This window comes from Mauremys reevesii, linkage group 4, assembly GCF_016161935.1.
Source record: "Mauremys reevesii isolate NIE-2019 linkage group 4, ASM1616193v1, whole genome shotgun sequence".
Taxonomy (NCBI): Eukaryota; Metazoa; Chordata; order Testudines; family Geoemydidae; genus Mauremys; species Mauremys reevesii.
The window spans coordinates 27,679,976-27,695,721 of NC_052626.1; the positions used below are offsets into that span (position 1 = coordinate 27,679,976).

The 15,746-nt window shown below is 40.3% G+C and overlaps 1 protein-coding gene across 2 annotated transcripts in view; it reads left to right on the forward strand.

Annotated features, from left to right (window-relative positions):
• The window catches only part of CLMN (calmin), a 93,733-nt gene that overhangs the window by 49,138 nt on the left and 28,849 nt on the right, over positions 1 to 15,746 (forward strand). The gene's annotated exons all lie outside the window — the stretch shown is intronic.

Sequence of the window (15,746 nt, forward strand, 5' to 3'; positions counted from 1 at the left end):
ACCCATATTCATCTATTTGGGTCACTAACTGAGAAAGATGGAAGATTTTTACTTGTTAATACTTCGCTGGTGAGCAGTTTAACAAAATCATCTAGAAAATGGGCTGTCTCACAATCCCTGTCAAAAGCCCCTCCCAGCTGCACTATTTTCAACATGAAGCATTTAAAAATCATGAGATGAGACCCCAAAATCATGAGATTGGATTAAACATCATGTGATTTTTTTTTAAACCCTCATACTTCATTTTTAAAGTGGCTTTCTGGTTTTTGAATATTTTATGGTGCATTTGCATCACAGTTCCAAGCTTTTCTCTGCACTCATGGGGTATGAACATAGGCCTGGTCTCCACTGGGGGGGTGGGTTGGGTTGGGTGGGGGTGGGAGGGGATCGATCTAAGATACGCAACTTCAGCTACAAGAATGGATGAGGTTAATTTGAGTGACACATGCTGGAGAGCTCATGCTGCCAGCACTAAAACATCCTTGGAATTTCTAAACATTATAGATGACAATTTCTTAACACAAAAAGAGTTGTGGCCAATATGAGGGAATTCTGTATAAGACCTTGTCCTAACAGATAGAGGAACTGATCACAGAAATAAAAGTTAATGGTAGCTCAAGAACAAGTGATCATAACTTGATCACATTTATAATGTGCAAGCAGAATAAAGTCCAGACAAACAATAAAATAAAATCTTGGTGCTTTAAAAGGGCCAGTTTCACAAAGATGAAAATAATTATGACCCAAATCAGCTTGGAAGAAGAATTTAATCAGAAAAATATGAATGATAATTGGGAATCACTTAAGAATACTTTACTAGTTGCCCAAAAAGCCACAATCCCACAACTGAGGAAGAAGACTGATTGATATATATATTTTATTAAACCAGCACAGCCTGGTTTAGAGAGGAAGTGAAGGCAGGTGTCAAAAATAAATAAACAAATGGAAGAAAGGTGAAGTTGAGACTAATGAATATAAATCAGAAGTTAGGAATTGTAGAAAATTGATAAGGGAAACCAAGGGACACAAGGCAAAATTCGTGGCCAGTAGTATTAAGGACAAGAAGAAGGAGTTTTTTTAGTATATTAGAAACAAAAATAATCCATTACTATATGGAAATGGTAGAATTATCAATAATAATGCAGAAAAGGCACCAGTAGTCAATAAATATTTCTGTCCAATATTTGGGGGGAAAACAGAGATGAAGTCTCATTATCTGATGATGATAGCACTCTTTCCATTCCATTAGTATCTCAGGAGGATATTAAACAGAAGCTGCTAATGCTAGACATTTTTTAAATGAGCAGGTCCACGTAACTTGCATCCAAAAGTTTTGAAAGAGTTGGCTGAGGAGGTCACTAGCCGTTAATGTTGATTTTTCAGTAAGTCTTGGAGCACTGGGGCATTTCCTGAGGACTGGAAGAAAGCTAATGTTTTTCCAATTTTTAAAAAGGGAAATGGGATGACACAGGTAATTATAGGAGCCTGACATTAATCCTAGGCAAGACAGTGGAGCAGATGATACAGGGCTCAATTAATAAAGAACAAAAGGGGGTAATGTAACTAATGCAAATCAATATGGGTTTATTGAAAATAGATCCTGTCAAATTAACTTTGATTTTTTTTATAAGATTACAAGTTTAGTTGATAAAGATAATAGTGTTGATAAAATATACTTAGATTTCTGTAAGGTATTTGATTTATACAGCATGACATTCTGATTAAAAAAAACTTCAATGATGTAAAATCAACATGGCACACATAAAACTGGTTAACTAATAGGTCTCCAAATGTAACTGTAAATGGGGAATTGTCAAGTGGATTCCCACAAGGATCGGTTCTTGGCCCTATGCTGTTTAATATTTTTATCAATGATCTGGAAGAAACCATAAAATCATCACTGATAAAGTTTGCAGATAACACAAAATTTCTGGGATTTGTAAGTAATTAAGAGGACAGATCACTGACTGAGGGATCTAGATAGCTTTGTAAAGTAGACATAAGCAAACAATATATGTTTTAATATGGCTAAACGTACATGTATAAATCTGGGAACAAAGAATGTAGGCCATAGTTACAGGATTGAGGACTCTGAAAAAGATTTGGGAGTTGTGGTGAATAATCAGATGAAATGAGCTCCCAATGTGACTCTGTGGCCAAAGAGCTAATACCATTCTGGCATGCATAAACAGGGGAATCTTGAATAGGAATAGAGAAGTTTTTTTTACAACTGTATTTGGCATTGGTGCCACTGCTGCTGGCGTACTGTGTCCAGTTGGTGTGCACAATTCAAGAAGGATGCTGATAAATTGGAGAGGGTTCAGAGAGGAGCCACGAGAATGATTAAAGGATTAGAAAACAGGCCTTGTAGTGATAGACTCAAAGAGCTCAATATATTGAGCTTAACAAAGAGAAGGTTAATGGGTGACTTGATTACAGTCAGTAAGTAACTATATGGGGCAACAAATATTTAATAATGGGCTTGTTAGTCTAGCAAAGAAAGGTATAACACGATCTAGTGGCTGGAAGTTGAAACTAGACAAATTCAGACTGCAAATAAGACCTACATTTTTAACAGTGAGAGTAATTAACCGTTAGAGCAAGTTATCATGGTGGATTCTCCATCACTGACAATTTTTAAATCAAGATGGATCTTTTTCTAAAAGATCTGCTCTAGGAATTATTTTGGGTAAGGTCTATGGATACTGGTTATACAGAAGGTCAGACTAGATGATCACAATGATCCCTTCTGACCTTAGAGTCTATGACATCATGATCCAAATGCAGTGTAACATCAACACAATATCAGTAATATCTGGATTATTCATTTTCATATTTAATTCATTAAAAAACCTCTGTTTTAACTTAAATAAGATGCTTCTGAATTTCCAGGGACTGTGCCTCAGGTTTTTAGGTACAGCTTGCTGCTAAGTCTGTGAAGCCATAACTGTTCTTGTCCAAAATCTGAATGAGGGTGCTTTTGCTTTGGCTTTTGGCAAAGATCAGCTACCTCTTCTGTAGGTCGACTATAACTTGCATTTTCAAAGAGATAGACGTAATTAGATCTCTTTTTTTGTCTTTAGCACTTCACTAAAATGTAACTCTATGATATTTTTATGAACTACATTCTGTTCACATTTTTACCCATGCAACTTCTTTGCGTTCTGTTGGGTTTACAGTTTAACTGGTAGCATGGCCCCTTGTATCCTAATGCTCTCTGATTATTATTATTATAATACTCAAAGTCCCCCTGTTAAATTGTTGATAAACTGACTTTTCACACAGGATTCTCTCATGATTTGACACTGAGCATGGGCCCCTCTTTGTAAAATCCATGAGCCACACTGGGTTGGGAGGCTACTGGTAAAAAACTTTGGCATTATACTCCAAAAACACTGCTAGGTGACTCAGTGGTGGATTAACAAATTTGCCGTCCCTAGGCTCTCAAAAAATTGCCGTCCCTCCCCCTGCCTCCGCTCACCTCTGCTCCCCTGCAGCAAGCCTGGGAGGGAGGAGGGAGAAGGGGAGTTGCAGCGCACTCGGGGGATGGCAGTGGTGGAGCGAAGGTGAGATGTGGCAGGGAGCGGTTCCCGGCCCCCCCCCCCCGGGTTACTCCCCGCGCCGGCGGGCCCCAGCTCACCTCTGCTCCGTCTCCTCCGAGCGCGCCGCTACTCGCTTCTCCCTCCCTCCCTCCCTCCCAGCGCTTTTGCGCGGCAAGCCTGGGAGGGAGGTGGAAGGAGGGAAGCACGGCACGCCTGGGGGAGGAGGCAGGCCGGGGATTTGGGGAAGAGGCGGAGTTGGGGAGGGGTCGTGAGCAAATTTGCCACCCCTGCAAATTTGCCGCCCTAGGCCTAGACCTTGTTGGCCTAGGCGATAATACGCCTCTGGGTACTGTGCTGCTTTCTCTTCAGACAACTCATTCACATAGAGCAACAGCTCAAAGTCTGTCAAGTACACCCAGATTTCAGGCTCATTAGCATGACCAGTAAACTTCTTCTCCGGAAAAAGGGCTTTTGCCATCTTGAAGCTGCTGCCACCAGTTGTAATACTTCCTTATAGAACAACAGAGATTTATGGAACACTGCAAGAAACAACTCCAGCACCCAAAGGCAGGACTGAACTTCTTCCTAGCCTTCTACCCCTGAACCAAGTCTACAACATATCAAAACGAGACAACAACTTAACACACAGACAAAGACATAGCATTGCCTATTGGTAGAGGTGCTGTTGCACTGATCATGATACTAGTATGTATTTTGCATAGGGGAAGGCTCATGGGGCCTGATAATATTTTAGCTGGTAGATCCACAAGTTCTTTCAGTCACTCACTCTGCCATCAGTAGCATAGATTCATTCTACATCTACTCCTAAATTACATTTGGTTTTTTTCCCCTAAATATTTTCATGCTTTCCCTTGCTGCCCACCTGGGGACTGATTATATACCTTTCTTTCAGCAGACAGACATGCTTTTGGAGTTCTGCTGTATTCTGAGATCTGAACTCTTGCCCTTCTATAACAATTTCTGTTTCTAGACTGTTGCACAATATTGTCTGTGAACTCACTGCTGTTCCTATTTCTGCATAAACTCTTTTCTCACTGTGGTAGTTATTTTCTTTAACTTCTCTTCATTCATTAGCACGTCAGCCAAAGAACTGAAGTTGCCTGTGGACTGTGAGACACACTTCTCTCTAAATTAAACCTAACCCTAAACCAGGGGTCGGCAACCTTTCAGAAGTGGTGTGCCGAGACTTCATTTATTCACTCTGATTTAAGGTTTCGCGTGCCAGTAATACATATTAATGTTTTTAGAAAGTCTCTTTCCATAAGGTCTATAATATATAACTAAACTATTGTTGTATGTAAAGTAAATAAGGTTTTCAAAATGTTTAAGAAGCTTCATTTAAAATTAATTTAAAATGCAGAGCCCCCCGGACTGGTGGCCAGGACCCGGGCAGTGTGAGTGCCACTGAAAATCAGCTCGCGTGCCACCTTCGGCATCCGTGCCATAGGTTGCCAACCCCTGCCCTAAACAATTATGATTTGTTCCCAACAGTTACCCCTGTTCTTCTTTGCTTATGCAGTACTTTGTGCCTAAGTCTGCACATAGAATAAATATTGTTTTACTCTGATTTTTTTTTCAGAAATACCTTTTCTTGTGGGAATGGTCATTGAAATTGACACATTTTCCAGAGTGTTTTGATTTAAACAAAAATGGCATTTTCCATATATAAAGTTTGGACAAACGGTTTCTGACCAGCATTGGTGAGGGCATCTAGAACCTCACATTAGAAATCTTTTTTTTATTATTTAATTCTATGTATATAAATATATAAAAACAGCAAGTGGTCTATTCTAGCAGTAGTACAGCATGGTACCACATCAGGATCCAGGTTTGAGACTCAAACTTATGACCCAATTTTGCCCACTTGACCCATGTGAGGGAAGAATTGAGCTCTTATCTGTTTTGATGAGTTGGTCACTTCTCGGAGCTCTGCAGAGGCAGTGCTCCCAATACCTATGGAAGGATTCCCCTGCTGCATGAATGATCTCTCTACTCATGTTGGCATGCACCATAGTGAACCTAGGGTTCTCCTGGTCTGTATAAGCAAATCAGTAATCTGTCAGAAGGGTTTGCCTCTATATGGATAAAAATAATAATAGTTTGTATTTGTATAGTGCTTTTCATCTGGGTATCTCCCTTTCAATTTAAAATATTACCTCACCTAACTCCTGAGAGTTATGGGAACAGTATTATCCCCATTTTGCAGAAAAATAAGCTGAGGTCCAGAGAAAGTAAATGACTCACTGTGTTGCCTCTGACAAATCAGTCGCTCAGCTGAGAATAATAGTCAGGATTACTGACTCCCAGTTCTATGCTCTGTCCACTAAGTAACGCTTCCTTTTTCTAATGTATGCAGCTTTTTCTACAGTGTCCATTTACCTTAGTATTTACAGTATTCCCTGAATTTATGCTGGGGAATACTGCAAAAAATCAGATCATGTCATTTAAGGAAACTGGCAGATTTTTAAAGAGTAACCACTGGGTTCCATTAGATTTTTGCCTGTACATTAATACATCTGATGATGGGCCATTGCTATAGTTCAGCTTGTGGTGGTGATTCAGCTATATCACTCCAGTGTACAGTAGAGTTTCATAAGTTTTAAAATAGTACTTGCAATTGTTATTGATTTTGTTGGCCTGCCCTTTCTCCCATTGCAGATCAGACTATAGCTCAAATCTTAGAGCACTTGATTTTTCTCTTTCTGTCATGACCTACAGCCCGTTATCTCATATCACATGTTTAACCCATGATGCACAAAACATTTGCTTATTCTCTAAAGCTGCAGGATTTTGTTCTAATCTCAGTAAATCTCTCAAGCTTTTATTTTAGAATTGCATGTACTTTTACATGCTTTTAATGTTCATTTGTCTTCATGCTTTTTCTCCTCCCTCAGAATTGTGTAGTAGTTTTGGGAAAGGCCATTAAAGTCAGTTCAAGAGGCAGGAGAAAACATGGAAACCATGGTGATTGTGTGACTCAGCCATTGTGGAGTGCTGTCATAGCTTTGAAGCCTCTTCCTTAAGTTTGTTGACCGAGCACATTAGCAGTGGCAGCTCCAGGTCGGGGCCCTAGGCACTTAATGAATTTAGACAGCCAGCTTTTAATACTGGACCTACAGTAGTGTACATACACAGGGCCGACTCTGGCTTTTTTGCCGCCCCAAGCCAAAAAAAAACAGCAACAAACAAACCTGCGGGGCAGCCGGAGCAGCAGAGCAAAAAGAACCGTGCAGGGCAGCTGGAGCGCGGGTGCAGGGGGACTCCCGGCGCTGCAGACGTGCCCTGGGCAGTGGGGAGGGAGGGAACAGGGGGGGAGAGAGAAAGGGGGCGGCCAGGGCTTCCGCCGCGCCGCCTGCCGGGAGGGCTCCGCGCCGCTCCAGTCGGCGGGGAGGGAAGGACGCGGGCTGCCCTGCCGGGCTTGCTACAGACCTGGCACCAGCTGGGGCAGACGGAGGGCGCAGCCCGCTCCCAGCAGGGGGCTCCCCTCCTCCACGCCGCCGCCCCCTACAGGGCAGCCAGAGCAGCGAACCAAAAAGAAAAAAGAAAAAAACCTGCTGGGTGGCCGAAGTGGGGGAAAAAAAAAAGGATTGGATGGAATGCCGCCCCTTAGAATCTGCCGCCCCAAGCACGAGCTTGCTCGGCTGGTGCCTGGAGCCGGCCCTGTACATACATAGCTTGGCTTGGCTTTGCATGCGCCTTTCATTTCTGTAAATTTCCCCTGGCGTTGAGATGTTGTTGTTCAAAGTTGTACCATAAACATTTTATCTGCCTTATACATCAGCTGGGTGATGCTTTTTGTTTCTGCTGTCTTTCATAGTGAAAAATAATTTTGGCTGGAAAACCCTAGCTTTTTTGACAGGCACAGAAAAGTAACTCCCTGTCACTCCCGTTCTGTGGATACTTTTCTTTACCTGACTTACTGTATGGTCAGAAAACAGAACTACAGTTTCTTGAGCACAGGATTCCTGTACACAAAAGGCAAAGACCAAGCTATATTTTATGCCTCTTTGGCAATCATCCCATAGACCTGGCATTGTATCTTGAAGCTACTGCTCTAGGCAAAAGAGGCCAAACAAATTCTGCTTTTAAATCTGGGCTTCGTACTAACATCTGAAATTCACCTCAGAAAGCTGTCATGTAGTTTTATTTATTTAATCATATCAGATACATGCTGGGCACACAAACGCTCTCGCTCATATTATTGAACTGTATCATTTATAGTGTGTATTTATATATAAAAATGCATCTAGTCACAATGATAATTTCATCAGCTTTGCTAAGATAAGAGCTGTAGCAAACATAAGCGCGCGGAGTAATTCTCAACTGTCTTTTAATGTCAAGAGAAATGTCCCTGATTTTTTTTTTCATCAGCAGTTTTTTTCCTTCTTAAATTTGTGGCTTGCTTTTATTAAGGACTGGGATTTAAAAGCCCATCAGTGTCATGCGTGATTGAGAGAGCAGAGTTTTTTTTAAAATGCTTTATTTAACCCAAGCGACTTCAATATTCAGCTTTTTGTCTCTTTGTTATCCTTGTGTTCAGATAGCCTCTCTGATTTTGCTGCTTTGTTTCCAATTGTTCGATTTTTAACATGGCTGTCACTGTGTTCCTTCTCAGAGAGCTGATGCATAGTATTCAGGAGAGTATCTTATTACATTTCAGGTTTTAGTGTGTCTATAACCTTGGTCAGCTAAAAGATAGGTCGTGTCCCGTTTCTCCCCCCCCCCCCCCCCATGGGATAGTATTATTATACACCTCTACCCCGATATAATGCTGTCCTTGTTAGGTGAGCTTTGAATGAAGAGCAGGTGGTGATTTGGTATACAGGTGTTGGGATGTATGTCCCTGCAAGGAGGCATAGAGCTGTGAACAGGAGGGAAAGTGAAATGAAGCTGTTGCCTCATGGGATAGTAGAATAGAAGTGTTTAGTCTGAGGGGGGTCCAATGCCATTGTTTTAATTATCGGAAGGGGGAGGTAATAAGTTTCTCCCTGGTGAATGTACATCATGGACCTGATTGTACATTCATATAGACTGACATAATTCCATTGCCTTCAGTTGAATTACTCCTGATCTACCCTGGAATAAGTGAGAGGAGAATCAGGCCCCATACCTTTGAATAGGTAGAAAAGTTTATGGAGGGAGTGGTATGATGGGATAGCCTAATTTTGGCAATTAATTTTGCAATGGATCTTTGATTATCAGCAGGTAAGTATGCCCAGTGGTCTGTGATGGGATGTTAGATGGGATGGGATCTGAGTTACTACTGAGAATTCTTTCCTGGGTGCTGGCTGGTGAGTCTTGCCCACATGCTCAGAGTTTAACTGATCACCATATTTGGGGTCGGGAAGGAATTTTCCTCCAGGGCAGATTGGCAGCGGCCCTGGAGGTTTTTCGCCTTCCTCTGCAGCATGGGGCACGGGTCACTTGCTGGAGGATTCTCTGCAGCTTGAGGTCTTCAAACCGCAATTTGAGGATTTCAATAACTCAGACATAGGTTAGGGGTTTGTTCCAGGAGTGGGTGGGTGAGATTCTGTGGCCTGCATTGTGCAGGAGGTCAGACTAGATGATCATAATGGTCCCTTCTGACCTTAAAGTCTATGAGAGAGGTTCAGGGGGATCCTGGAGTATAAGAGTTCAGCTTTGTCCTCCAAAGGAGTGTGCAGCGCTATTTCATGGGAGCTGCTGAGAAGATCATGAGCCTCAGATATACTGAGGACTAAAAAAATATTGAGTAAAATTGTCTGGGAATCTCAGATTCATCCTTCAACATCTGAAAGGAATATCTGATTACTGATTTGCAGATTTGGCCCTAACCAAAAACTGCACTCTGTCTAAAAAATGTACTTTCATGTAATGAAAATCCAGTTCTGTGAGAGACCTCTGGGAGTCTGTACTCTGTACAACAGTAATACCAGCCTGAGCGTTAAGAATTTCTGCAATAAGGTTTTTAACTCTGCAACTTTCCTTGAAACAAAAGAACCTTAAATGTTCAACACCTGCCATAGAAGTTTAATAAGTAGCCCAGTAAGTGGGTCATTTTCAACAAACAATTAATTTAACGACTTCATCTGGAAGTTCAGTGGCACTATTTCAGGGTAGGTAACTTGAGATTGGTTTCTACATGTATATGCTGAAGTTCATGTTTCCTTTATAAACCCATAGTTTTAAGGATTTAATATTTCATGTGCTCTAAATATCATCAGGCTGAAAAAGTTTCAAGCCGAGATGTATTTCAAAAAGAAAATTGATATTAATGCTTTAAGCAGTTGTGAGTTCTCAAGCACACACACAAAAAATACAATTCTCAGGAATTCTGAAGCCTATAAAAATGAATTTTGTGGGCAGTTTGAATAAAACTCTCACCTGGGGTTTTGGCTCCACTACTCAAATCTGCATACCTACATACTGTACATGGAGCTGCTGTTCATGTCAGTGGGAGAGCTACACATTGAAGGAGGACAGAATATTAGGGTTGGACTCCACCAAGCAGATTGGAGAGGAGAATTTTACCTATATATTGTCACGTGAGTTAGTTGTTTACTGCAATTTTAAAGACGATGTATAACAGAGTTGCAATCCAGGGGTGGAGAGTGCCAATGTGTTAGTACAACCATCTGTAGCTCAAGAGCACTGTGTTCAGATGTGATTGGATCACAAGGGAAAATAAATGCAATATCCTAGGCCTAGTCACTACTTTACCCTCCCGTCATCCAATCATTCTTCATCACTCCCTTCATCAACTCCTCCCACGCTTGCCTTTGTAACTTCTTTCATGCGACCTTCTACAGCTTTTATCTGTCTTCCACTCTCCATGTCCCCTCCTTCTTTTTTCCTTTAAATCCTTCCTGAAAAAGATACTTTTTTCACGGATCCTTCTCACACCAATCTTCTAGTTCTTGCACATGCGTTTTGGTTCTGTAAAGCGTCATGTAAGACACCACTACCTAAAAAAACAATAATCCTAGTCAACACTTAGTGTGCGGATGTGTGTGCATGTGCAGAAGAGGTTGCAGACTTGACACAATTTTTTTTTAAATCACACCATGTCTTTGAGATTTTAAGCACTGCCTTACCTAGGCTGCTGCTCCCAGATCAAGATAAATTCCCCCCATACATACAATATACTGTTTTCAGTCCACTTTTCATGTTGCTCCTAGTCCTCATTTGCCCAGATGACAAAAAATGGAAAGAAGCCTTAGAGTAGAGCTGCATGGGGTGTAGCAAGTTAGGAGTCAGGTGTGCTGACTGCTCTGCACAGGGGAAGTTTACTGAAGGCAGTTCTTAGTCAGAAGTTCACTCACAGACATTACAAAACACAGGAAAGAAAAGAGTTTCAAAGAAACAGAAATAGCTACTGAGGGTGTGTGGGATTCAGTGTTGTTGCTTTGTGTTTAATGCTTGTATAACCATCAACCCATTCCTGACTACTTCACCTGAATTGAGAGTTCATATTATATTAAAATATGCCATTAAGGTGGAAATAATCAAGGCCAGGTTATGAAATGATGTCAATCCATGGTCATCATGCTGCCATTCCAAAAAAAAAAAAAAAAGAAAGAAAAAAAAAATCCCAAAGGAAATTAAATAAATGCAGCTAGAGCATATTAAAACCATGTTACAACTCTGTCTTAAATCCATTAAAGGGTGGAAGTTGAGGTGAAGCTCCCACAGTCCCCTTAACCAGACCTTATTGGGTAGGGTATTCTCTGTTTATACAAACAAACACAAAGCCTTTTTCATTAGCACTGCCATTTCCATTTTGTAATTTTATTTCCCAAGTGAAACAGTATAAAATCCACAAAATGAAATTATACCTGAGCAGAGCTTGGGGGAGTGGGTGGGTTCAGGACACTGATAATGGGATCCTTTCACCTCTAGTTTGCTGATTCAGCTACAGCTCAGATCGGTAGTTATTAAAAGTCGTTGTGACCCAATGGCTGCTTGGTGCCTTCAGTCCTGTTCTTAGTGACTTTCTCACTTGGCCCTATGGGCTTCCTAATTTACAATTGGACATGTAATTAGTCTTATAGAAGAATATGATTTCTAATTACATCTAAAAGCTTTTAGCTCTCAAATCAGAGGGTACGGTATTTCTCCATGTTTCACAACTCATCAATGTGCCCAACCCATTGATACCATATATCAAAGGGCTGTTTACAGCTGGCTTTACCACAAAGAAGAAAGAGGACTTTAAAACAAATTAAAAAAAACGCTATCTCCAATTGCCACTCAATGTCACCACTATTAGTGTGTGAATTTCTTGTAGGCATCACAGCAGAGGTAGGTCCTGAAGAGGGATTTGAAGGAGGAGAAAGTAATGGCCTCAAAGATTAGTACAGGAATAGATTCAAGGCTGGAATCCTTGATGGAGACAATGGGGATGGGGACGGTGCCATTAACAGAAAAGGGGAACCAGAAAAATTGTATTGATTGATTCCAGTAGGACTCAAGATTTAAACCCCAGAATGCAGTTTAGTTAGCAAAAGGAAGATGGCAATCTGTTTGACAGATATCACCATAGTAGCATGTGTTTTCTGGCTCTGAGTAGCAGGAGATGCAACCTTTTTCTAATAATTAACATACACTTAATATCTCTGATCCAATTCCTGCCATCCTCTAGGATATAGCTGTAGGCCAGGGAGGAATTCCCAAGGTTGCAATAACGCCACTGTTTCTCTGTAGCCTCTAGGGACTTTCCTTCCCTTTCAGTTATTACACATAATATTTGCACCAAGTCTGTGTACTGGGGTGTGGTATTAGAGTACAGCATTTGTCTCTGAGTACTCACTTGGGCACATCTCCCATTAAGTTCAATAGAAGTCTTACCTGAGAAAGGACTCAAGATTTGGCTCTCTGAAAACAGCCGTCACTGCCTTGTGAGGGTCAAAGTTTCACATCTTGAATTTTTGTTTGTCTTTTATGATAAGGTCAAAGCTGAGTTTGACCCCTGAAACTCAAATGTTAAACCAAAACCAGAATGCTGTAGCTTTACCACCATCTAACATTATGTCCCTAAGTTCAGCGCTCACAGCAGGCATTCTTCCTTTCCAGCATTTGCTGGATTGCTCAATTTGTATGCAGGCTGGCCATATGGTGTGTGTAATTTTTCTTTTATAATGCTGTTATTGCTCTCTAGTTGCCCAGTAAACCCAACACAATTTCAGTAAACTGTATACATCAGGGCAGAAATCTTAGACTTGACTGATTTTCTGCACCTTTATGCAATGGTAGGTGCAAAGAAAAAAGGTTCCATTTGATTTATGGAAACTGTATAAAGTTTATAGAGTCTCTACAACCCTCACAAATGAAGAAGGCTTGTAGAGAGGGGAGGCTGCATCAAAACTGGGAGGTCCACAAAACTAGAGGAGAAAAATACTTGAGGCACATGTCAGTAAATACCTTTGTGGAACTTTCTCCCATTAATTCTCCAGATCAGCATATGGACTGCATAAGCTGTTATATTCTTTTCCCAGTCCAATTACTGCTACGCTGTAGCACTGGAATATCACATAGGCGATTAGTGTGTCTCTGTCAGGGTCACTGTTCTTCCTCGTAGCAGTTTTGTGCCCAGTGATTATTCTCTGTAGAAATTATGTGCGTAATTTTCATATGGTTGTGGGCAAAAGCATGAGCATGCCTAAGTATGTAAATCATCTGATGTACAAGTTGGATTTGTGTGCACACATCTGCATGTATATAGGCAACCCAGACTTGCATGCATCGCAGGATTTATATAGCTAAATTAGGTGTATGCCATACTGTATGCTGACTTTTGCAGGTACCCATTTGTAACATGCAGCCTGCAGAATATCTGTTATTTACCCTAGAAATAGTGATGCACAAACTGATTGGGATAAAATAGAAACTGACCTAAATTAAACCTCTTCTGAGTTAGAAAATGTTAACTTCCCTTCTTCCATCTCTGACTTTTGTATGCTTCTGGACTACCTGGTTTCACCTGGGGCAGAAATTCCAGAATACTGTTCTGACAGTATTTTCTTCCTAACTAGAATTGAAAAACACTAATCTAGTCTCCTGATATCTCCAGTCCTTTTCTAAACCAAAAAAGATATATCCCCCTTGTTATGTAGGACAGCCAGCACATAGCCTGGGTACACTCAGTTTCCTGACCAGATATAATGCCATTTCTGGTGCTTGACTGGCTGTCAAAAGGCGGGGAGGCGCTGGAAGCATGTGCCATTGTCCATACTTTATATTGAGACCTGCAGGTAATAGATGATACTTTTTTTATTGATATTCTAACGCCATAAATGTGACCTTTCCGTTTCACATGTAAGGAGCTTTTTAAAATCTGTGCACATACTTTCTGAATATTTTGGAGAAAAAAAGCCAATAGCAATAATTAGCTTGGCATTTTTTGTGATTTCAAAAGCACTTAAAGGGTAATGAATTTCTTTTATTTAGTCCTACATAAAATCAGATTTTACAGAAATAAGCTGATTTAAAAGGCTTGAATGGCTGGCAGTGACAGATACAATTCACACTGAAAGCTCAGTTCCTATACATCAAAATAAAAAAAAATTGTGTGTGTCATTAGAGGTTGCTGACCCTTGAATTAAAATGATCAAAAAGCACAATATTAAAATGTGATTTACGGAAGCTACTGCTTAACCCATCATTAGGCTGACCAATAAAAACAATTCAGACTTCTCCAGGACATGATTACCCAGGAGGTAGGGTAGCTATTATTTTCTTATTGCTAAAGAAACAAAATAATTTAAATATATTTGTGATATGCTTTTCAAGTAAGTTGAAACACAGCATGACTAGTTTAATATGGTATTTTTGTTAGCAAGTTGTCAAATTTCCTTCATTTAAGTGAAAGCTGAGAACCACTTAAGAATAACTGTATGCCTGAAATGAAAATATTTTCTCTTTAATATCTTTCAGTTAAAAGAAATGTGGGTGTTACTTTTTATAATAGTAGGTAAATAGAAACCAGGCAAAAGTATGACTTTTTTTTTTTTATGCTGTCCCTTTTGTTCGATAGGGAAATGTACCATTTGCTGAGTCCTTTTACATTAGGTTGTAAACTCTTTTTGTGGCGAGGACTGTGTCTTCCTAAGTACTTGTATAACACCTAGCATACTGGGGCACTAGTCCTAACTGGAGCCTGTCGGTGCTATCACAATAGAAATAATAAATTCTTTGAGGGAAGTTGGCATTTTGATGCAAAATACAATAGCTCAGAGGGAGGCAGATGAGTGTCTTATCTAATGGCTTAAATCAAGATGGGAACATTTCCCTAAAAGGTGTGTAAATCAAACTTTTTATAATGAGACTCATGCCTAGCATGACTCATACTATCATGGTGACCAGTATTGTTGCTTTATACTCCCCCGTCAGTTGTCCCTTGTTTTATACTTAAATTATAAGCTCCTGGGGGCAAGGACCATCATTTTGTCTGTTTCTACATTGCTTAGCGCAATGGAGTCCTGGTCCATGCCAAACCCACGACTGATGTCAATTAGTATAGCTCAGTTGAAGCCAGTGGTGCTATGCTGATTCACACCAGCTGGCTCTTTATCTGTATTCCCGCTAAATTTAGCCACTAAAATTTGCTTTTATCTTAATGGAAATAGATTTAGTTCATGTTGTTAATTTAGGTTTTAAATATATATAAAGTTAATAAAATCCAGACTACTTAGTCTTCTAGTATTTAGAAATGGAAAACACTTGTTAGGTAATCAAGAACATCTCTCAGTGAATGCAGGATTTAGTATCCCAATATCAGATAATAAACTCATACTACGATAGATCTTAGCCTGAGCCTGTCTCTAAAGCATCTATAAAGGGGTAAAGGCTTCATTCTAATTCTTTCATTACCAAAACCAAAAATTCACTGTTCATAGCAACTACATGTATTAGCTCATAACTGAAGTAGCAATGGCTAGTCTTTCACTTAATCCCATGCATGAAAACTTAAAATGGAGAGAAACTAATATTCTCCATCTTGGAACCTTTTCCACAACTCCCATTTGCCACTCATATAAAGTGTCTAGACAGCCTATATTCACTGCACCCATTTTAGGCTGACGTACTCCTAGCAGCAGGCAACATCTCATCATGGCAATAGTAGAAAAATACATCATCATAATAGGCTGTAATGTTTTTCATCCATAGATCTAAATATAATTATCCTTACACTTTTTATTGATGGGG